The following is a 25,930-nucleotide window of genomic DNA, read 5'->3' on the forward strand; positions in this document are numbered from 1 at the left end:
AAACACATTACCTTTTGTCTTAAATCTATTTAACACGTTCAAAAAATATTTTAAGTCTATAGATTGAATAAACACAATTATATGCCTAAATTTTAGGTTTATAAAAAATTCCATAAATATGCATGAAAGCTGCATAATTCAAAAAATAAATAAATTGAAATACCATAATTAATATTAAAATAAATTATTCAATAATTAAAACTCACCTTTATAAGTTATAACGGTTTGACCAAAATATAAATATCATAAATACAATTAAAATTTACCCAATTAACAAACTTTAATACAGTTTGACCAAAAAATAAATACTATAAATACAATTTAAATTTGTCCAATTAAGAATTTTCCCCATTTATAATTTTTCATTTATATACCTAAATTTTAGGTTTAGAAAACATACCATAAATTTCCGTCGAAGCTGCAAAATTCGAAATGAAATATACCATAATTACTATTAAAATAAATCATTTGATTTCAATGACTAAAACTCACCTTTATAACACAGTTTGACTAAAATATAAATATAAATACCATAAATACAATTAAAGTTTACCCCATTAATAAGGTAACCCAATTAAAATATAATTACTATTTTAGAGAATATCTTTATAGATGATGTGACAGAAAAATTATTTATTAATTTATGTATTATTTATTTAGTTATTATTTAGTTTAATCTTCCAAGTTTATTTATTAATAGTTATTAATAATTACTTATTAATACAAGTATGTATACTGTTGAGTTTCAAAAAAGGGAACTTCCACATGCTCATATCCTGATATGGTTGGAAGAGGATGAAAAACTGAAAACAGGGAATGACATTGACAAAATCATCTCAGCTAAGTTACCAGACCCTACTTTGTTTTCTTCTTTATCAATTTTTGTTTCCAATTTCATGATGCACGGTCCATGTGGTTTAGCAAACAAGTCTTCTCCGTGCAAAAAAAGGTGGGCATTGTGAGAAATTTTCCCCGAAAGATTGTGAAGATTCAACGAGAATTGATGGGGAAGGGTATCCAAAGTGTATAAGTAGGCGAATTGGAATTCAAGTAACCACAAAAGGAGTGCAGTTGGATAATAGCTATGTGGTCCACTACAACCCTAAATTTCTTATGTGGTATCAAACTCATATCAGCATTGAATATTGCAACAAATCAAATGCTATTAAATATTCGTTCATGTATGTGAACAAGGGTCCTGACATAATTTATGTTGAGATTTATAACTAAGGTAAAGACAGGAACCAATATGAAGTTGTAGATGAGATAAAGCAGTATTATGACTGCACGTATTCATCCCTATGAGAAGCAATATGAAAAAATTTCCAATTGTATATTCATGATAAGTGGCCTCGAGTTTAACTGTTATCATTTCATCTGTCAAAATAGCAGTCTATCACATTCAGGGATTACGAAAGAATTGGCACAGTTGTTTGACGGAATGAGGATCTTGATACAATATTCTTAGCATGGTTTGAAGCAAACAAAAAATTTGAAGCTGGTCGAAATCAAACCTATGCAGAATATCCTCAAATGTGTTGTAAATATTGCAGTAGGAACTCAATAAAATTTCATTAATATGAAATTAAGATTACAATCATAATCACAGTTGTGTGAGACATTTCACATTGAAACTTTGACACTGTCCTAAAGAGTTTATTCACTAGAGATGCGAAAACTTCCCAGGATTCAGCAGACTCATCTAACCAATTGGTTAGGACTCGAAATTGGAGTTAACGAATCACTGGAATATAAACCCAAATAAAATAACAAAATGAATTCATAAAAAGAAACAATTTTCTACTTCATCCTCACTCTGTGGCAACTATCATCATATATATATACTCAAGCATTGAAACTTCACAGTTGTGCAAAAGGAACAAGACAGTTAAAGCATTTATAACCATCAAAACCAATGAGAAGTATATGTTTATAATACACTAACGTTGAATCATAGTTAATATCAATTAAATGAATTTAATAGGAAAATAAAAGTATATAGTAACCATGGAGATACAATTATTTTTACTTTTAATTTAAGAAATACTAATATAAACTTATTATTAATAAAATATACAATAAAATATTCATTTATAACCATGAGGCAATGATGTGGAGCCCCACGAAAAGAGACATATGAGACTTTTGGTCACTACCCAAAAATGATGCACAAGTTCTAGATGAGACTTTTGGTCACTATCCCTCCAGGTTGTGGATAAATCTTTTTTTAATGAAACTTTTGGTCACTATCAAAAAAGGATGCAGGAGTTTAGATGATGTGAAGACAGTTTATGGATAACTATTTGAAACATTATGTGATGAATGTCATGCTTTGGGGTTTCTGTCTGATGAAAAAGAGTTTATATACAAAATAAAGGAGTAAAGTGAAGTAGGTTCAGGGCACCAGTTAAGACAATTATTCGCTACTTTTCTATTCATGTGCACAATTAGTAAACCGGATTTGGTTTGGAATGCTACATGGAGGATACTAGCTGACGAAATTTTGTACGAAAGAATACTTCAAATACCAGGTTGTATATTACTATTATTTTTTGGGTTTTTTATTTTATTTTTTTCACTTTAATTATCTAATTACTCAATTTAATGTGTATTTTATTTTTTATGTTCGGTTGAGATTGAAAAAATTCTCCAACGAAATGCACGAGGATCAAGGATCTTAGTTGTTTACCATATTCGATATTGGATGATGTGGAAAAGTTTTAAAACAAGTTCATAGTGGAAGAGCTTAACTATAGTAAAGAAGTAATGACAGTTAAACATGCATCCTTTCTAAATATGATGACAGATGAATAGAATGGTGTGCATGACAACACAATGCAGTTAGTGTTGTCTGATAATGGTTGACTTTTTTTTGTATGGATATGGAGGAATTGGAAAAACTTTTGTCTAGAATAATTTATCTGCGACCATCCGTTCAATGGGTATGATTCATTTGGGATGAAACCCCTATGTTAAAGAGGAATTGTTTCGAGGCACTGGATATGACTTTAAGAGATATCATGAGACAAGAAGATGAAAGCAACATGAACGAGCCATTTGACAGTAAGGTTGTAATTCTTGGTGGTGACTTCAGACAAATTCTTCCGACCAATCCAAAAGGGGGTAGGCAAGACATCGTATCTGTTGCGGTAAATTCTTCTGATCCTTGGAAGCTCACTAGAAACATGAGATTAGGAATGACAAGGTAACCTAAGCAAGAATTAGTGATAAAAGAATTTGCTGACTGAATTCTCAAAATTGGTGATGGCAATTTTAATTCAAATGAGTATGGTGAATTAGATATTGAAATTCCAGCAGATCTTTTAATACATCATAGTGAAAATCCTCTTCTCGATTTCATTGACTTCACGCTCCCCAATCTATTTCAAAACAAGAAGAATGACAATTTTTGGAGGAACGATGCATATTGTGCCCTACCTTGGAATCTGTTGAGAAGGTTAATGACTTAATCCTTGAGTTACTTCCAGGTAATACTATGGAGTACTTGAGCTCCGATAGCACTTTCAAATCATATGAGGACCGAGTTCTTAATTTCTCATGCTTCGGAATTCCGAATCAACAAATAACTTTGAAGAAATGTGGTCCTTTAATGCTTTTGAGAAATATAGATCAAGCAACCGGTTTATGCAATGGAAAGTGACTAATTGTGGATGATCTTGGAACAAACATTATACATGCCACTGTAATAACACGAACCAACATTGGGGATGACATTTTCGCTCTAAAAATGGACATGGTGTCATCTGACTCAGGTTACCCATTTAAGTTTGAAAGACATCAACTTTCGATCTGTCTGTGTTGTGCAATGACGATAAATAAAAGTCAAGGTCAGACACTATCCCATGTTTGCCTATACCTTTCTCGCCCAGTATTCACACATGACCAATTTTATATAACTCTCTCAAGAGTAAGGTGAAGAAATTATGAGTTACAAATGTTGCTATTAACATCATCATAATGTCATAGGTTCGCTTACAAACGTCAGAACCGACAACTCATATGACCGAAATGGGGTGCTCGCAAAAATCAAAGAAATTGAGATTGAATTTGATGCTTATATTATTTATTATTTCACAAGAGTAAAAAAATGGTTATATTTCAAATAAAAAATTAAAATAATAATAGTTCAAAGGAAGTAAAGTTATTTATTCATTTCCTAGGTAAAAATTTAAATGTGTTTTGTTCGATGCATTCATCGAAAACTTCAACACGTTTCTAAGTAATGACGATGTCAAACATGTTGTTGTCATATTCATGGGAAATATGACTATTATTCAAGGTACATTTACATTATTTTGTCTTCTACATACTAAAGCGACTTTTACATATAATAACACATATTTTACGCATATAAACCTGACTACAAAAGAAAAATCTCCAAGCGAATATCAGGTACAAGCTTGGTTTAATTTCACTAAAGTTATGTTTAATCCGAACGTTCCAGAAACAGTGTCTTACAAAGATAGGTAAGTTCCATATAAGTTTTTCATAATCAAGTGGCCTATCATGACCGCAACTGTCACACAACTGCATACTGTGATGGAGAACTCTTTTTTTGTCCAAACTGTGAACAACACATCAAGCCTACCACCAGGTAAACATCAATTAACTTTGTATTTTAATTAATTTGATTTATATTCAATTTGTTTTTGCATTCATGTTTTCTGTAGGTATAAGCTACAGATTAAAGTAGTTGATAATATTGGCTCTGCATCGTTGATCGAGGTCGTACCCGATGCAAATAATTAATTAAGAAAGTTGTAGTAACTAGGAAGTGACTCCTAGGTCGTCTCCCAAGGATTATCGTTTGAACAAAGATTCAATACTTCAAGAACGCACACACACTAGGGGGTTATGATTCAGTTACAATAAGAAAGCAAAAGATAGTAAGCAAATTAACAAAATCAATTAAAACAGACGAACCCCTTTGTTCAGTATATCGTTGCTCAATCATTGGTACAAAAGATGAATTCTTTCTGATTAATTCCCTAATTCGTGAGAACTAATTAACTAAGCGGAAATTAATTCACAGTTTCCTAAAGTAAGCGATTAAGAAACAGTTAAGAACTAACATGAACTGAGCGATCATGAAGCAAACTTTATTTCTAAAACTACGGAATTAAGCAAACCCTAGATCAAAAACAGAGATAAAGAAGTCTAATTAAGAATGAATTCTACATTAAGAACTATACCTCAAGAGTAAGATATACTTTGTAAATGGATTCAATCCAAGGAAGTTAGCCTTCCATGGATGGAGCGGAAACAACAAAAATATTAGAGAAGATAGGGAGTAAAAGCATAAACCCAAGCAGAATCATAATAGTTAACTGAAAATTCAAAATTGTATTCAATAGAAAAAGTAGAACGTAGAAGGTAGAAGGTAATTTTTGTCTCAGCACAACTCCTTAAATAGAGCTGCGATCAAATCCTAATCAAAATCAAATCCTAAAAGATAAAATTTTAAAATAACAAACATAAATAAGATAGAATCTTAATATCACGAAATTAAATCCTAAAATATAATCTAAAATACAATCTTCACTTCAGCACAAATACAATCTTCATTCAGCAATTCCAAAAATGCCCTTAATGGCAAATATGACCTGAAAATAATAATAAACTTAATTAGACTACATAATAAAAATTCATTCCAAACAAAGTCAATTAAGCACAAAGAACCATCAATAATGGCAAATTAAGGTTATGAAAAGTGGGTAAAAGGTTGCTCATCAGTCGTTTGTCATTTTTGAACGAGATGGTTGTTCTCTTCTCAATCAAAAAAGCAAAGAAATTATGAAAAAAATGGAAAATTTGAGAATTTCTACTTTTTGGGTATATTGACCTCGGTGGTCATTTGAATCATTTCGACAATTTTTAATATTTCATATATTTACCACGGTTGTCAATTTTCAATAAATCGCTGTATGTTTGAAAATCTTCGTGCAGAGTTATATATATATGTGTTATTCACCAAAAAACAAATTGCTATGAAACAACCACCGAACAATTGCCCATTTTTTGGTACAATAAACTTATACACTAAACTAACAAAATAACAACCAAAATTCTTTAAAAAAACATAAAAAAACAAAGAACATAACTGTATTTAATAAATAAATAATAAAAAAATTGTTCAACAAATAAAAAAAAAAATTGAGAATAAATTACCCCGTGCAAGGCACGGGTATAAAACTAGTACCCTACAAAGTTCAGTATCTTAATTTCTATCTTCAGCCAAAACCACTTTTATGCAAATTGTAGGTGCATTTAATCAATACCGAAAGTGCAGTAAACATATTCTTGAGCAGTGATCATTCTAAAGTGATCTTGCATGACCGCCATAGATGAATAGGGGGCAAACAAAGCTGGTAAAAGCATGTATGTGATGAAGGTAGATAATGATCTGGTTCTGTAGATCTACAAATTTTTAAAGTCCTCCTCTCTAAATAACTGAAACCTTCAAATGGTAAATATTTCAGAGATGTCCAAAAAAATAGAAGAATCTTTCCTTCTTCTGCAGACATTCTCCGAACAACCTGCAAAGTTGGTTGTTACATGATACAATGTTAAAAATTTAATAAAAATAGAGTAGAGCGGGAGAAAAATCATGAAAAGTTAGGACTGCCCTATTTTGTTGCAGTGAAAATAAATCATGAAAAGTTATTGTATAACTAGAATATGACTCACGTTACTCAAGAAATAAGAAGATATATAAGAGTGGTAGATGTAATATGTGATATGACTCGAAAAGAGAGACAAAAGAGGAAAAAAAAAGATATATCCAAAAAGATATGTCCTATTTAATAGTACACATAACACATATCATTACTCTTATGCAATAAATAAATCAATTTATAATATTTCTAGGAGATTAATAAACGAAATATTAAGTATATTAAAAATAGTACTATTATTATTGTAACTTTTGTCATAATAGTTGAGATGATCTATAACTTACACATTTTAATAAAAGTTCAAACTTATTTCTATACTTCATGTTTAGCTAAACCTTAAATTGTATTTTTAGTGAAGCGTATAAATACAATCATGGAAGATGAAATACCTCTAAGCTCTCCATGCAAATAACTTAGTTAAGTGGATAGTGTGACCAAGTAAATAACAAGTTACCAATTTGAAATTTCAAAATTGAAGCAACTCTTGCCATCAAATAAATCATATAGGGGATATTATTCAACATCCTCTTGAATATTAAAGGAGATGTAATAAAATTACATCGATAAAAGATTTTTAAAAACCGAAGAAAAGGGGGGAAAAGGAAAGAATGAAGAAAGACATATGTAAAGACATTGTAAACCCACAAGACTAGTATCCTACGTACCTCCCAAAACCAAGATATCTGAGGATCAGTCTCTTCATAGCCAACATACTTAGTGTTTGCCTTCCAATCGTCAACAGATATTGCATTTTCTTCCCCATATAGCATCTTATCAAAATCTTCAAGATCTAAAATCCGAAAGAACTGTCGGAGCTTTGAGTCGAAAATGATTTCACCAAAGCCCTTGGCAAAATGCGATACCTGCTCAGAGATGGATGTTACAAATTGATTTTGTATAAGAAGATCAACATATTCATGCCTGTTCTTACTATTCACTATAAGGTTTTCCCCACCGGGGCAAAGCTCAATCACTTTCCAATGTCCTAATTCTTCTACCTCCCTAACAAATGTAAGTCCTAATGCATCTGAATCAACAAAATCTGCATCCATCGCTAATATTTTCTTATAGCTTCTGTACAGGTCAGGATCCACTTCTTGTATATCTTCCAAAGTAATATGTTCTCCAGCCAATTGCTTGAAAAACACACGATCGAAAGCAATGCCCACTTGCACTTCATTCATCAAAGCTAAAGCAATAATGCGACCAATGAAGGTGAAGTACTCAAGGTGCAAAAGATTTACTTTGGATGTTGCACACAAGTAGATGAATATTAAGCTAAACTTCATTGTGCATAAGTTATCGATGATACAAGATATAAATCAAAATAGGTCAAGAATCAAGACTAACTAAGAAACATATAGATTAATGTTTACAAATGGGAACTCAGGTTTAGTGACAAATACAAATGATGATACATGTTACACAATGTAAAATTTATAAATATTAATGAATAAAATCAACAGTTTAGTTTTTCTCTACAAAAGTACAAGAACAAACATAAGAAATCATGGATCTATAACCACACCCTCAAATTTTTCATCAATTCCTACCACTGCATTTCACCCCCACTTTAGTGGATCCAATCCTACATATGTGTAAAAGAACAAGAACAAGACAAACACACATTAACAATGGAACCTATAAACATTAACAAATAAGAAGCCACACCATCATTCCTTAAAGAGGACCGTAGTACTTAAACTGAATACACATGCAAAAGCATTATATTTGTCATTAAATTAGATAATAAACATTAACTTCTATATTATATAACTATGCTCTTACATGTTAATTTACCCTTGCAGAAACATTAATTTACATACATAATAGATTTACATAAGCATACCATATGAGACATGCTAATTTTGGTAATTGGTGAAAAATTCCCCTATTTCATTACTGGCTTAAAGGAAGCAACACAGAGGAAATGTATCAAAATTTTATGAACTTTTGGTAAAATAATAACAACACGAGCAACTTATGCTTCAAACAAAAAATATATTATCCTTTATTTTATCGAACACATCATTGAATAGATGAAATCTATGAATTCTCAAACTTCTATAGAATTCTCTAAAGTAATGAAGATTTAAACAATCATAACTTCAATAAACAAATGCGCGAATAATTATGATTAGAATCAGATAGTGGTTGGAGAAGACATCACAAATACTAATCATAAAGATTCCTCAATTTAAGATTGAGGGTTTGGTATGTATATATCCTAAGACCAAATATACCTGACCTCAACTAAAATATTTAAACTATTGTGGTTGTAACATAGTTGCTTTCTATCTAATGTGGACAGACCAATATTGCTACTTTCAATTAATCATATTGGAAAGAAAGATTTACAATTCTAATGAGAGTAAATTGATTTTTACAATTCCAGACATTCCGTTGCTAGTATATGTTTAGATACCATTTGAATGCAATGTGAAAATACTTTCATCACAATTCATATAAAGAGTTTCATTTATATCATTTCTCGAAATAAGTTTGTTTGCACCAAGTTCATTGCCCTTCAGCTGCAACCTAGCGCTTTATTTCCATACTTTTTAATGTCTTTAAGCCCATAGCCCCATATGTCATTCATGAAGTAGGCTTTGCTTACAATCCATTTTTAGACACAGAAATGCACATATTCTATAAATATTTTTATATCTAAATTTCTTTTAGGAAAAGACACGTGAAACTTATGTATTCAGATTTGGGGATGGAACTCACCAGGATTAGGAAAAAATCTTCTGCGGTCATCTGGGCATGCCATGAAAAGAGCATTTAACGGATTAAATATTTCTTGACACACTAAAAGAAACCACTCCCTCTTCACACCGTCCCCTGTCCCTTCCTCATGCAAAAAATTTACAGAGAGGCCATGTCGCAGAGCTTCAGGTCTTTCATACACTATGTCACGGAAAGATTCAGCTAGTAGATCAGACCTGTCAATAAATATGGCATGCATTTCCTGATCTTCATTCTCTTCACTAGGAAATAACTTCACTGCCAATTGCCTTCTAGCTATGAAGTCTAGCATACTTTTGTACTCCAGAATCCACTCATGATCCTCACGTATTAGAATAGACAAGTATATCTGTCTGTGTATCAAAAATCCCCTAAGCATCTCTTCAGCGCCGTCTATTAGCTTAGAGAGTTTAGACATATGCTTCAATATGGTAAGGTAATGAACCCACGACACATGCCACTGCTTCTTGTTATCCAAGTAATCCTCAATGTCCTGAAAAGCTACTTCCATTTTGTATACTAATTTAGTGTACATAAGATGAAGGTGGTAAATCTCATTTGCAAGCGATGGATCCTCCTCATCTTCCTCAATAGTCTCAGACCGAGTCTCCCAAGGTTGCAACCCCTTAACCTTGATTGCATTGCTTAAAGGGACTAAGAGTGCAATGAGATTCTGAAAATTGCTCATCAACGATAGCTCAGGGATCATCATACAAATATCCAAATCCCTAAACACCAAATTCGCACTCTCACGAACATGATTGAAAACACCCTTAAGCAGAACCTTCTGATTAGGACTTATATCATTGACACACTCCTCCATCACAATCCTGAGAGTATTCATAAAAGAATTGTAAAGATCGCCATCATTCCCCGCGTCTATTCTAAGCAGATTACAAAACCCCACCACTACGGGAAGGCAAAAAACATGCAACCCTTTCTTGAACATGGAGCTGCAACAGTCCAAGAAACATCTCATGGTGAATTCTGCCATGGCTTTGTTACCAGGTGATGATGATTTGGACCGGTAGAGCGTTACCAGCTCCCCAGGAGCCGTTGTATTCATGAAATTGTCCAATGCGTTAAGCTTGAACAACATTTTTGTGCGATGCTCCAGGATGTCGGAAAGACCACTGCTAGTACTGCTCCCTGTTTTCCCATAGGAGAGGTCCCAAATTAGCCAAAACATGTTGTCCACCGCCACATTCTGCTGATAGCCGGTTTCTCCGCTACGAAGGTGGGCCACCAGTTGAAGGGTGGTATCGTTTTGGATGTCGCAATCACCGAGACTCTGCTCCCAACGGAGCTGCTTCCCTGCATGAATCAATCTCTGGTTCTGAATTGGAATTCCAGTTCTACTCTCGATCCTTTTGTGGACTGATTTCACACTCTCTTCAGTTGAACCCTGCATCACTATGTTGTTGCCGTTTGGAATCATGCGAATGAAGAACTGCAACCGCGGTGCCAACGATGCTATCTCCGGCTTGCAATCTGGGGTCGTCCAATTTTCCATTGGAGTGGTGATGGCGGTGGTTGCACACTGCAAAACAATGATCAGCGGCGAGCTTAGAGTGAAGAACAATAGTAGTTCGAAGCAAAACGAGCTTTGTTTGTTTCCCTCTGAGAACAAGGATTTTATCACTCAATCCGCGACATTCTCCACGTGCAATGTGAATCTGCTACGGTGAAAATATGGTGAAGTTTATGCGGTCAACAAATCAGAACTGTGTATCTCATTCTACAAATTGGAAACAAAACTTGAACTTGATATCCAAATGTACGAATGGCTAAAATTGGATGATTCAAGTGAGTGCACCATTTTTAAAATGCACAAAGAAATTCAAATAAGGTTGTTTGTTTATAATAAATGAGTAATAAATTTTATCATTCAATATCATTAAATATATGAATATAAAAGTAAATTTGACTTGACCATTAATTAATGTCATTTTGACTTTTTTAGTTTCACATTATTAATTTTATATAGTAATTATAATACATCATTACATCTCATGCATATAAATGACATATTTAATACTAAAATTATTTAAATATTAATTATCAATCAAAAAAATTCCTTGAAAATATTTCACAAAAATGAGATATTTAAATAATTTACTTTTATAAATAAAATAAAAATGAATTATTTGATATATATATATATATAAATTGACTTGAACCTTGAATTAATGACAATACTAATAAATTATTAATGGATTTTTATATTATTAGTTGTATTAAATATTAATTTTAAAACCTCTAATACATATAATTAAAATATATTATCAATCATAAAAAGTACTACATTAATGAAAATACTAATTAATTATTAATGACTTTTTATATTACTAATTTATACAAAATATCTATCTATACATATATATATATATGTAAAACTCACTTATTATTAATTATTAATTAGTCATTATTAAACTTTTCAATTTCTCATATTTTAAATTAAATATTAGAGCAATGTTATATGGTACGACAAAACAGATACGAATTATGCACGAGAGTCATTTAGTGGCGGTTTTAAACTGCCACAAAATTACAACTGTCAAAAAAAAAAGTTACGGTTTCTGGCGGTTTAAAACCGCCAGAAAGTGCTTCGTGCGTGGTGCACGAGGCCCAAGGTCGTGCCCCACAGCATTTTCCTAAATATTAATATGATTTAAATTTTAATTATTAATTACTACATGAGGGAAACTTTTAAGTAATAATAATAATTGAAATTGACTAACTTTACACTAATAACAATATTAGATAGTTAATAGTAATTTTTAATACTTCTTTCTAATTGTAAAAATTTCTAATTTGTTATATATTACAATTAAAATTAATTTAATAATAATTATTTATCATAAGTTGAGGACTTTTAAAAAAATAACAAATAAAACTTGTTGTTTCTTTTTTTATGATTGTCTACATTTTAGCTAATGTATCTGTGTGCCAACATGTCAGACACGATGTCGTAACATCTTGCCTATGACATTTGTCCATGCGCAGCTGTTGTGTGTTTGGCTGATTTAATTGTGAAGCTTTGGATTGATTTCGAGATAATCAAGTTAGACTTTTTGAAGAAGCTTCTGTGTGCTATCTGGAATATATAATAGTGGAATCAAATCTGCTGAAGAGGATTTGATTTGGTTTAAATTGTGAAAGTTGTTATCTTTTGTTCAAATCTTATTTGATAAGATTTGTTATTGTTTTAAAAAGATTTGTTCCAGATCTGTTTTGTGGACTCTATTTTTGTGCAAGTCCATTGAAGATCAAGGCCTGCTAAAGAACTTGTATTTAAGGAGGCTTAACCCTAGTTGTTAAGTGTGCGTTGGGCACCCAAGGATTGTGCTTTTAGGGTTTTGTTTTGTGAGTCCTTGTTCTGTTATTTTGTACACCTCTCTACTGCCTCCATTGATAATCATATGGCTTAGAGCTGGTTTGTTTAGTTGAGTTGTAATCTCTTCATCTTGTTGTTTATTGTTTCAATCACTGTGGCAGTGATTGTGTGTGAGAAAGTGAGAGGGGGTTCTCATTCTTAGGGGGAAACCTAAGTAATAAACCACGGGTAGGAATAAGTAGGAAAAGGTTGTGAACATAGGCTGCTCAATTAAGACCTTTTGTGTACTTGATTCTCTATAATAATGGATTATCTTTCTCGGGCTGAAGCCCTCCAAATGTAGGTGATGTTGCACAGAACTGGGTAAACAATTCTCTGTGTTCTTGTTTTTGTTGATTTAATACTGTGCTGCACTTCTGCTGTTATCTACTGTACGTTGTGCCAAATGTCTCAGACATTTGGTTCGACATCTGTTCTGTGCGTGAACCAGAATTTCAAAACGTATTACTAATTTTTTACACCACCTACTAAAATGTAAAAGTTACTCTGAACCTTTGTGTTAACATTTTACTTTATATTAAATAAATTAAATTAAAATATTAAAAATGAATAAAATTTTCGAAGTCATTAGCTATTCAAACACCTATTAAATGTCGAAATTATTCAAATATTAATTATCAATAAAAAATATTAAATTAATTAATTTATATATGTGAAAAATATATTAAGTATTAAAAAATAAAATAGTTAATTACAAAATGTTTTTGCCAACAATATTAAAATATAGTTAAAAACTTTATATGGTATTACATGTTATTTACTTTTAACTCTTATGTATGTGCAGTTGTGCACAATATTATTGAAAAATAATATTTAAATACATTAAATAAACATAAAATAATTATACATATATATATATATATATATCATGTATCTTATGAGAGATGTGACTTTTTATGTTAGAAAGTGAAAAAAAACAAATGAATAGTCATAAAATATAATATATATATATATATATTTATTGAGGAAACACAATAAAAAAGAGTTGGCATATTTAAGTTAAAAGAAATTATAATTATATTTTTATAATTTAAAATTATTTTAATATTAATTCAAAGGATATAATGTATATTAAATATGAAATAAAGTAATATGCAATGCAAAAGATTATTACTATGATAACAAACATATTAGTCCCTTTGGGAACATCAAATATTGAATTTTTTTTTTGACAACATAAAACTTTATTGAATAAAAAACCAGCATGAGAACAACCCTCTCATGACAATGGGGAAATTGTAATATACCAAAACAAAAATCCCCCTTAGAAGAACACCTTCGAGATTATGCTTCATTAAAACTTTACTAGGAAAAACCCAATTGGAATAAAAACTTAGTGAAGAAAAAGAGTACATAAATCGCTAAGGAGCCTTTGTGTCACACCTACCAAATACATAGACTGACCAATATCCTCTACATTTTCAATATGAAACACTAACCCCCCCTGAGACCTTCCATGTATCATACCAGCAATGCATATTGTCTATACTGTTTGCATTCAATAACCTCCTAAAACCTTCCATAATTCACTCCATCACTGTCTATATTTGTACCTCATGTACCCATCGTGAACTAATGGCCATATAACAAAATGTCATGTTAATCACTTTCTAATCCAGCATCTAAGTTTGCAACTCAAAGTTGCTCACACCATACAATACCATACCAGATCCAGTAGATACCACAAATTGCAGGTCCAAAAACCAGATGGAGACAAAGTTATCTGTTTAGCCAAAATAAAACACCAATTCATACTCAAACAACATATCAGTGCCTTAGAGTGAATCCATACTTGACCTGCAATCTAATTTTCTCTCATTGCTCAAGCACCTGCCATAGAGTTACACGCCCATATCTACCACTCTTTGCCAAGAAGTCTGCTACCTCATTTGCTTCTCTCAGAACATGGACCACACCCAAGCAATTGACTTCAGAAATTAGCCAATCTATTTTGCTCAGGATCTGATATAGCTTCCACGGTCTTCTATCACTATTCCCCACCCATCACTACTACAGAAAAGGCCTTTCGTCACGGTTAAAACCGCCCATTCGTCACGGTTTAACAGTGACAATAGAAGGCGTGACAATTGCTCAATTGTCACGGTTAAAGGCAAGACCGTGACAATTGATACGCCTGTTATCACGGTTTGCAAAATCTGAGAAATCAACGACTGGGACTGCATGAAAATCTACCCTATTCCGAGAAAATGCAGAGAGCGAGAGAGCTGATAGCAAATCTGCGAAGAGCACTTGAGAAGAGAAGACCAACGAATGTGATGCGATTCAGAATGGAATTCGCACGGTGGCGTGGCCGCGTGGGTCTGGCCATGGGTTTGGGAGAAGGAGAATTGGAGTTAGAGAGGCAGAGGCGCGGCTGGGTCCTAGGCAAGAATCTGCAACTTTGTCGATCTAGAACCGGAGCAACACTGAGCAAGCACTTCGTCCTGAACAAGAGTAGTACCCAGCAGGCTGTAGATGGAGAACGATGAGGGTTCCAATCGAGAACGGTGAGGGTTTAGGTTTGGGATGCGAGAGTGCGAGAACTGAGAGGGAAAGGGGAAAAGATTGGCGCAACCAGGGTTAGTGAGAAAGAAGAAAAATAAAAACTTGGGTAGCGTATAACCCCCTATTGCCACGGTCCCCCCCAAAAATAATAAAATATTTCCCCTCCTTGCCACGGTTCCGTCCATAACCGTGGCAATTGAGCTATTGCCACGGTTCCGCCTATAACCGTGGCAATTGGGGCGTGGCAATAGGCCATTTCTGTAGTAGTGCATCCTACCGCCAAAGTGGAGTCACTCTCAATGACAACCGTCTTGAAATTAAATTGTTGGCAGAAAAGAAGTGCTTGATAGATAGCAAGTACTTCTGCCTCATAAGCCCACATTTCTCCCACTTTCAAGGCAAAATACCCCACAACCACCCCATCATGATTTCTCAGGACCCCCCCCCAATGCCACTCTGCCCCGGACTATCCAAAGCCGAACCATCCACATTAAACTTAAGAATGGATTCTGCTGGAGCCACCCACTGTAGCTGTTTTCGAATTTTTACTGGTTTGGGTAACACAATATGCTGCATTCCTACTGCAAATTGAGCTGCGGTATACAGACACTTTCTCCACCAAGCTTTTACCCACCAAGACATTCTTGCGATATGCATGTCCCAAACTGTATCAATGCAGAAATCCTTGTTATTAAAAACTACTCCATTCCTCTCCAGCCACACTGTCCAGACAAATGCGTAAGGGATCATATCCCACATAACTCGATCAGATATTCTTCGGAGATCCCCCCATTCCATTAATAAATCTGCCAACGAGTGAGGCATTGGCCAGTACACCCCCTCCCTCCTCAAGATTGAAACCCAACTAGGCCATATCAAATTACAATGCAGAAATAGATGTTCTGTTGTTTCCATTTCTACGAAGCATAAAACGCAGCACCCATCATCAGGCAAGACAATCCCTCTTCTCATCAAATTTGCCTTTGTAGCCACCCTATTTTTCTGTAGTTGCCACATAAAAGTACACACCTTTGTGGGCACCAACTTCCTCACCATCCTTGGCACTACCCAACCAGCTTCACAAAACCATTTATCCTCCAACATACAACAGAGACCTTTCACAGTATAAATTCCCATTGAATCACCTTTCCAAAATAGATTATCCGACGTACCGACAGGCACCACTGAATGAATGAGTTGCTGTAACATGTTATAGTGCTCCAATTCCCACTGAAAGAAACCCCTTATGAACTCCAACATCCACTCCCATCTGCCACCCACACGTTTCCCCACCTTCGCCACTGCAGACTTCTTCTGTGTTGACATAGCATAAATCCTTGGAAACATAGTCCGTAGAGCAATCTCACCAACCTAAACATCATCCCAAAACCGTACACCCATACCACCCATTGAATATATGATGATGAAAAATGATTTTCATTCGTGTACAATGAGCAAGTTTTGATTTTGATCCATGGCCGAGGTAAAGCTAGGAAAACATCCTGGTATTTAGGGAAATAACATGGTTTTATTCTTCACCTTAGCTACTTTTTCATGTGTCCTACAAAGCTAATGTGACAAGCTTAATATTTAGTGTACACTAGTATTTTTGACACGGGAATATTTATTTTTGTTTATTGTGTCTATTTTTATTATTTGTGTATTATTTTTTAAAAGATATTTTTGGTATTAAAATAATTAATGTTTATTATATCAAGAAATTTATAAGTTTTGTTTTGTGATAAATGTGTTTGCTTTTATAAATGGTACATTGTTTTTAAGTTTTTTTTATGATGAACGTGTTTGTTTTTGTCCTGTAGAAGAAAAATTATTAATTTATTTGTGGTTTTCATCATTGTTGACAGATAGTATTTTTTGTTGATAGCCTGTAATTTTTTAAAATGTGTTATTTTTTATGCTTATTAAAAGAAAGTTCAAAATAAAAAAATAAAATCAATTTTAGATATAAGAAAACATAAACTTGAATGTGTTTGATTTTTTTTTACGTGAATGTGTTTGAATTTTTTTTTTTTTTTGAATGGAGTGTTTGATTTTATTTAGAAGCACAATAGTTATATTTATTTGAGTTTTTTTATTTGTTTGTCTAAATGTTTGCTTTATTTAAATTTTTTAATATAAAAATTTAATAGTTTATTAAGATAAAGTGACATATATAAGCTTATAAAAGTCATTGAGTAAATCGTCATATATATTTTTTCCCCTCGCCATAACAAAATTGAGAATAAAACTGAGAATTCTGTTTTTTTAAGCACTTTTAATATTGTAGAATCTTTTAAATTTAATTTTGCTTATTAAGATATTTTCTATATCATAGTTTTATTAAAATATTTTACTATATAAATTTATTAAATAATTTAATATTATTAAAAATTACTTTAACCTCACAAAAATTTGTTAAATATTTTCCTTGGTATGAGTAAAATAACTTTTCCAAAAGGAAACATTTTTTTTCATCTCAACGACACCAAAGATAGAGGGATTATTTGTTGCATCCAACAACATACCAACAACCATAAGATTAATCTCTCAAGGCTCAGAGATTGCATTAAGTGGGTAAGAATTTCCTGGTTAATCTTCCTTCATATTCACAATTCAAAATTAATTATATTTTAATATCTAAATAAAAGTACCTTTTTGTTTAATATTTTTTTAAAGGAAAAAGATATTACTATTAATCCATAAGAAAATGACATGAGCACAACGCTCTCATGAAAATAGGACCAAACACCTAGGTAAGGTACACTCAAGAATAAACCTCATTAAAACCTTAGTTGGGACAACCCATTGGAAAAAACACAAGCGAAGGAAAAAAAAGTACCACATTCTCAAGTAATAATTATAGAAAATAAAGTGATTTGCATTTATCAATTGAAAGTTTTTATAAAGAAAGTTTACACAAACGGTGCATAGAAGTTTGCTTCTTGTTTCGATGAGGTTCTCTTCAACTTAGTTATAGTCTACTTCTTCGGTCATGAATAATTATAGAACTAAATATAAACTCCAATTAATTCACAATTCATCAATCACATACGTAAATTACCAACTCCAAATTTTCTTATTAATGATTTAGAACTTAGTTTAGAGAAACCAAATACACATAATCATCCAACATCACTTCGCTATGCTCTTTTTCTACCAACGAAAAGGTTTTAGATGGAAATTTTAAAGTTAATCACAAATGACGCAAGCTTTAATCTCCCTCACACTAATCCTCTTTTTTTTTTCCACCTTACATTCAACCACAACATGAAAAAATAGGATAAGGAATCATGATTAATATAATGATGAATATATGTCATTGCCAAAGTAGTTTTTCTATTCCTGGATGCCTCGGTCAATTAATAACTCACCCTCTACATATAAGAGAAAGTTGAAAGAATATGTAAATATCAAGATGAGACTTGAAAAAGGCTAAATCTAAAAAAAAAACTGAAACATTTCTAATATATAATATCCAAGTATCAAATATCTTTTAGTACAAAGCATGTTTTGTATTAAAATCGCATGCATGACCCGCAAGTCTCTCCGATCTGCTACCTCAGACGACATCAGAACAACGATTAAAATTCAAGGGAGAAAAAAAAAACAAATTTGCTAATATTGAAATTCAGAATATGACCTTGGAGCGGGAAGAACAGGTGAAGACATAGCAGTACTTGAGTTCGCAGCTCCTTGAAAAATGGAGGAGTACCCTATTGATTTATCTGGGAAGCTTGCATATGCTCATTCCGAAGGCAATCCAAATGTGCACATGATTCAGTATAATTCTTAAAAGAAAGATGACAACAAAAATTGGATAAGAAGCAAAATAACACGAAAATGATAATTGTTGATGCTTATCCAAGTTATCATCAATAGGAGGCATATTTGAATTGCTACTTATATTTCCAGAAAAATCCAGTAGACTGATAAGCCATTACAGGATCAATATTAGCATGGCCATTAGCATGTCTCGAGCTTTCACAAATTATATCATCCATAGCTACGCCATCTAAAGGCCAATTAGTAACTTTAGGTTACCAAGAAAAAACAGTAATCACAACCTGAAAAGAGTTACGCTTTAATAGAATCAACAACCTTACTTCTAATATTCTAATATCAGAACCTGTTGGACTTCTTTAGCTTGAATACTAAAACTGTTCATCTATCAAATGAGGTACTTTCAGAAACAAATTATAAAAAAATTGGCTCAAATTTTTATTTAGAAAGTTGTGGTAAGACTAATCCTTAGTAACATATTTGTTTAGTCTATATAAGGGGGTCTAATGGCCGTATTATAAGAGAATGCAGATTACATGGCAGAGGTCTTTTGTTTCTTTTCGTGAATAGCTCACAAAAACAGATTGTAGTTATCAAAACAATAAACACTTTCTTCTACTTCCAACCTGGGTGAGAAGTGTTTAAAGTCTCATTCTTCTATCAACATTTATAGCAGCCTATCCAAACTATTTGGTGCTAAGTAGAGTGGAACATTAGAACAACAACCACATAGACAAAAATGAAGTTCTCCATGTTCCCTTATGAATCATCATTTAATCTAAGAAAGAAACTTTATCACTTCCTCAATTTGCACATGCTACATGACATAATACTCAATTTATTAAAGAGTAATTTATAACCAATACATAACACCTCAATTAAAAATACTAAATAGACATAAAACTAATGCTTAGTGGTTAGCTAACAAATAATGATGACCCTTAAACACACTTAATGCTCCTTAATGCATAATAACTCATGACCATTCATTTCTATAACTGTCAAACCTTAAATTTTTTAATTAAAAGTGACTTTATTACTAACAGTAACTCCCGTTTAAGTGATTTAATAGTGCTAAAAGCAGAAGCTGAAAAATGATTAAATATCAAGACTATTTTTAACGGAAGAAGAGTAACAAAACTGATTTTCTTAATTCTTTAAGATATATGTATTTATGAGCCTCAAATTTACACTGGCCACATACATGAGCTTTCAGGACAATAATTGGGTAGTGACATAAACCTATAGGAATCTTTTTGATACTACATTTAATTATATAGCATAGCTCAGTTTATTATCCTCTATACACTAAATAAGACTTTTAAGTGTGTTGAAATAATAAGACTAATTAACATGAAGGAAATATGACTACAATTTTCCGATAAAAAAAAAAAGGAAATATGACTACATGTATCGTAAGGAAGTACTTAACATCCCTGAACAAAACTTGTATCCTATATGAATATGAATACATGAAGGAAACGCATGTATCAATGATTCATAGATTATGTAGACCAAAGAAGGAAATAAGTCTTTCTACTCACCAAAAAACAAAAGGCTCCAGATAGATGAAATTGAGAAACAGCACAGCAGAAGAACAAAGCTTATGCGACTGAATTCCTAGCAGAACACAGTCGACAAAACAACACATTGTGTAAGAACAAAGTAGTGAAAAAGCAAGGAGAACAAAGAATGAAAAGGTGAGAAAAATCAATATGTAGCCTTAAAAATAGTCACTTCGAGCAAAGGTGAGGAGTAAAGTGCCAAATAGAGAAGAAAAAAAGGCAAATCACCACATCAAGGTATATGCCAATTTAGAAAGCTCTGCTAGCGTTAGGCAAGACATGTGCTTGTCAACCAACATAATTAAAGAGGAAAATGGAAAGAAAACTACGTAATGACAATAAAAAGCATCAGGTCTATATCAGACCTTCAAAGGCTTGCACATGTCAAGTGCATATATCTTTCTTGTTTGACACATCCATGCTTCTAGTCATAATTAGACAACAAAAGTATTACATAAAAATCAGTATGTAGCCTTAAAATTAATCACTTTGAGCAATGTGCAACATGCATAAAGTGCCACATAAAGAAGGAAGAAAAGATAAATATCACATCAGCATGGTCTAGACAATTTGAGAAGCACCGCTATTGACCACTATAATGTTGCCAAATCCAAATTCGAACTCTAAATCATGCTCTTGATAAACGTCGTCATCATCTCTAAGTCACTGAACATAATAGGAACATCAATACAGGTTTCAATTTCAGTAATTAATAGATGACATTCAGCAGTGAGAATGAGGAGGCTTGTGACAACATGTTTCACTCTAGAGAAAATCCTAATGCTAATATTTAAAAATTAATAATAAATTAACTGAAAGTGGGGAATTGGTTTTCATCCATCTCTTTTCATTTCCAATCAATACAATGTTTTGTTTGTTATGGTAAAAGCCTTCTCATGCAAAGATGGAAGAGTTGGTTCCCAATGTTTCATCATAATTCTTTCCAATAAAAAAGAAACCAACCTCAAAATGCAAAAATAACATAGTGAGGGCAAGGATGAATCAGGACAAAAAAATGAAAACAATTCCCCACATACTTTGATGAATAAGAAGATGAAAAGAAGAAAATTCACCTCGCGGACCCTCTTACGACGTTTGGCTTCAACTTCATAGTAGCCTTCACCAAGAACATGAGCCCAGTCCCAATCCAGGCACTGCAATCCCCTCTACATGTTCTTGTCCTTCAATGGCAGTTATTTCACTTTTCCAAATCACGCTCATTTTCCCTCCATACAGTGTCAAGATCAATTGTGGCGATTTCTCGTCAAGTAACATGCTGCAGGAGTTGGTTCTGTTACATAGTCTGATTTTGATTTGAAACTAATCTCAAACGGAAAAAAATATGAAAAAGTATGATGTGAAGCATTCTATGTAACTGTTGCAAAACAGAAGTATGTAAGCATGTTTGGTAATTGGTAGGATGAAATTTGAGAAATAAATAACAAAATAAAGAATCATGATAGCAAATATTCATACAGACTAAGTCTTAATTTAACTTGAAGACAATCATTATAGAACATGCTTAATGCTTGTATAACGCAAAAGCATATATATAGCTTTTTTAGATAACCATTCCAAAATTGAACTCATTTAGAGAACACCATCTAATTAAGATATCTATTTTTCAACCATTTCAATTACGTGAAGAATTATATTACATGCTCTTTACCTTAACTTTCTTGTTGTCGTACCAACTGAATAAAGCAGGTGGGCATTAAAATTGGAGCTAGAATCTGTGATGGTTGTGCAGAAGATGACTCTGATGATAACTGCAAAATGAAAACCAAATAAGAATTAACACTAAGCAATCACTGAAAAACAATTTCAAAGTTAAAATGTCTGAACCGCAAAAACACCTCATAAATCCTTTGGTGATGAAATAAGAAACTAATGAAAACCATGTTGAGGGAGAAGAGGTCTCGATCCGAAGCTGTTGTTGGGGTGGCGACAGGGAGGAGATGAAGAGGTCTCGATCCCATCCCCCATCTGTAACGCCCCGATTTTCGGGTGTCACTTTAGTAACCTATTAAATTAAATATGCAATATTTTCCAAATGAATTTATAAAGCGATTAATTTTTTTTCTTTTGAATTGTTTTCAAAACATGTAATGCCTACACCCAACAGTAAATAAAATCTACATCACGCCTTGACCAAGGCTAGTTCCCGAATGTATGAACGCAAGAACACAACTACAAATCTAACGAATGAAATCAGATCCAACAAGGAATCTGTTATGCCACGACACCCTAATCCGACCTACTCCCTACGATCTCCACACCGGGGAACCGCAAGAAAGCAATGCATCGGAACCTACCCGAATCTCAAATGCAAATTCCTAAAAATTATTAGGCAAGCTTAAACCAATAACGGTAAGCTCTCTAACCCAAGGCTCTAACCTTCAACCCGACTCTACTCTTCATGTCTTCCACTAATCTTCAAGTCTTCAGCTCGAACTCGCACGAAGGTCAACCTTCATCGAAGATTCTCCATCGCCTAATAGCGTTAAGCGCCCAAACAACAAGTAGCAAATAGAAAGGGTTAACTCCATGCAATTACCACGTATAAAAGGGAAAAACATGTTATTAAAGTTTAAGTGCATAACATGGCACATAAGCTAGCAACTTAATTCCAGATAGATGACGACATATATCCAATGACATAAAATCGAATCAGATATCAACAATATATGTTTAGATCAGATATCAGCAACATAACAACAGATTTAAATCAGATAATAATAACCTCAACAATATAACATTTAGTCAGATATCAACAACCTCAACAATATAACATCAAATCAGATATCAACAAACTTCAACAACATAACATTAAATCAGATATCATCAACCTCAACAATATAATATCAATTCAGATATCGACAACCTCAATAATATCGCATCAAATCAGATACCAACAACCTCAATCTATATCATCTAATCAGATGTCAACAACCCCAATAATATCACCTCAAACCATTTAACATATTAGATGACAATAAAACCAACAATATGAGTCAATCAATAATGTCTCAAAAGACGGGACAATGATAGGACCACACCTCCTCATTGCCACTTTCACATCATCACACAGACAGGACAATCATAGGACCACACCTCCTGATCGCCACTTATAGCGTCTCACAAGACGGGACAATGATAGGACCACACCTCCTCATCGCCACTTAGCGTCTCACAAGACGGGACAATCATAGGACCACACCTCCTGATCGCCACTTAGCGTCTCACAAGACAGGACAATCATAGGACCACACCTCCTGATCGCCACTTATAGCGTCTCACAAGACGGGACAATCATAGGACCACACCTCCTGATCGCCACTTAGCGTCACAATGGACGGGACAATGATAGGACCACACCTCCTCATCGCCACTTATATCACCACACAGGGCGGGACAATGATAGGACCACACCTCCTCATCGCCACTTTCACCTTAAGCCTTATATGCCAAGTCAGACAACAACAAAGCCCAACCAAGGACCAATCCAAAGTAACCACATGTTATTCATAATCATAACATTCGCACAACCACATCAAGCTCTACTGAGCGATGAAACAGTAATTCAGTGCTGTAAAACATAATCATGTCCAATCCACTAGAAAGCAGTAATGACAGAAACCAGTAAACGGCCGAAGCCTCTCAGAAATCGGAGACACACGTCTCAATAAGTTCACTCGGCCAAAGCCTCCAGAAAACATTTTCCAGGTTCAACATAATAATCATAATCATCTGCCAATCAATATAAACATCTTCATCTCAAACGCATGCAGTGCGATAAAAGCATGCAGGACTCAAAGACACTCTAAAACCGAGTTACCCTTACCTTAGCCAATTTCTCCATCCAAGCTCAACATCCCAGTCCAATCCAAAATAAAGCTCCCGAACTCAGCAAGTTCCCCGCGCGTCCTTCTCAGTTGTGAAACCTCGCAAAATTGCTCCAAAGTCTCTTTCCTCAGCTCAACTCGTTCCAAACCTTAAGTAAAGTATCATTGCTTAGTCGCTAAGAAACAAAACAACTAATAACATTATCAAAACCCGAAAAGAAGCTTTCGAAACTCTAGAGTTCGACATTTAGGCACGAATGGACAATAAGACATGTTTTCGCTAAAATGAGCATAACTCGAGCTACAGAACTCGGAATGACACGAAACCAACGCCAAAATTTTGACAATTGAAAGAGCTACGCAATGGATTAGGTCATACAGACCCAAAAATTATTTTTGGACACGGTACCCTAACAAACAGGTTTCGGCCACTTTAGAAAATAGGGTTTCTGAACTTTTTCTTCGATCTAAATCAATTCCTAGGTATTCTTAGGCGATATCTAGGCCAGGGAAACTCTAAGAAAAATTATCGGATCGAAAACTAGAACAGGGGTATTTTGGTCAAGATTTTTAGCTCGGAAACTCAAAATCGGAATTTCGAAAAATAAATTGGATGGGCTCGATGCCCACGACGTTTATGACAACTAATCCTACTGACGCTAAGCTCAGTCGAGAGTTTTTGATTCAAAAAGCGGAACCTCAGCATAAAAATGGGTATTTCTACAGAATTTGATCTCTGCGGAGATTCGGCGAGATTCAGCAGAAAACAACTGGATATTCATGTTCTTGGGCATGCAGGCAATAAGTTTAGACATAGAAATCAAGTTATTTGGACAGTTTTACAAAAAGCTCAAAACTTTGAGCACAGAAAGACACAGAGAAAAGCGACAGAATTTACGATCAGAGGTAAGGAAAAGCATCAGTACCTCGAGGCCTACGTATAGCAACTGTCAGTGCGACGATCAGGCAAGAAACGGCGAAAATCTTCCTCCTCCTTCTCCTCTTGAAGCTCGCGGCCTCCATGGGTGAAAATGGTGAGGATTTTGGTTTTTCAAGTTATTTATAGGAGAGGGAAAATGCGGGAAAATGAAAATTTCGCGATTCCGATTTTTCCTGTGCATTCCTCGGTGAATTATAAGTTAGAATCCGGCGACAGAATTCTAGAACTTGAAACAGGTTTCTTGGAATTTAAGCAAACGATCCAAAGTCGGTGTAAATCTATTTTACCTGAAAAACTACTTTTTGCAGTTGATGTCGGATGAGAAAACTTCTTTCTGAAGAAAGGTCGAAAACATTGAAAGAAATGGGTGTTCGCGTGTGGAATCTTCATTTGAAGCTTCGAATAGAAAAAGTCTTCATCGACAGTTTACTTTAAGGTTCTTGAGCTATCAGGGA

The 25,930-nt window shown here is 33.6% G+C and overlaps 1 pseudogene; it reads right to left on the minus strand.

Moving 5' to 3' along the window:
• Nucleotides 1–6,258: 6,258 nt before the first annotated feature.
• LOC130725543 (E3 ubiquitin-protein ligase UPL5-like) lies at nucleotides 6,259–10,956 on the minus strand (annotated as a pseudogene).
• Between the last annotated feature and the right edge of the window lie 14,974 nt (nucleotides 10,957–25,930).

The sequence above is a fragment of the Lotus japonicus genome, chromosome 6 (genome assembly GCF_012489685.1).
Source record: "Lotus japonicus ecotype B-129 chromosome 6, LjGifu_v1.2".
Taxonomy (NCBI): Eukaryota; Viridiplantae; Streptophyta; class Magnoliopsida; order Fabales; family Fabaceae; genus Lotus; species Lotus japonicus.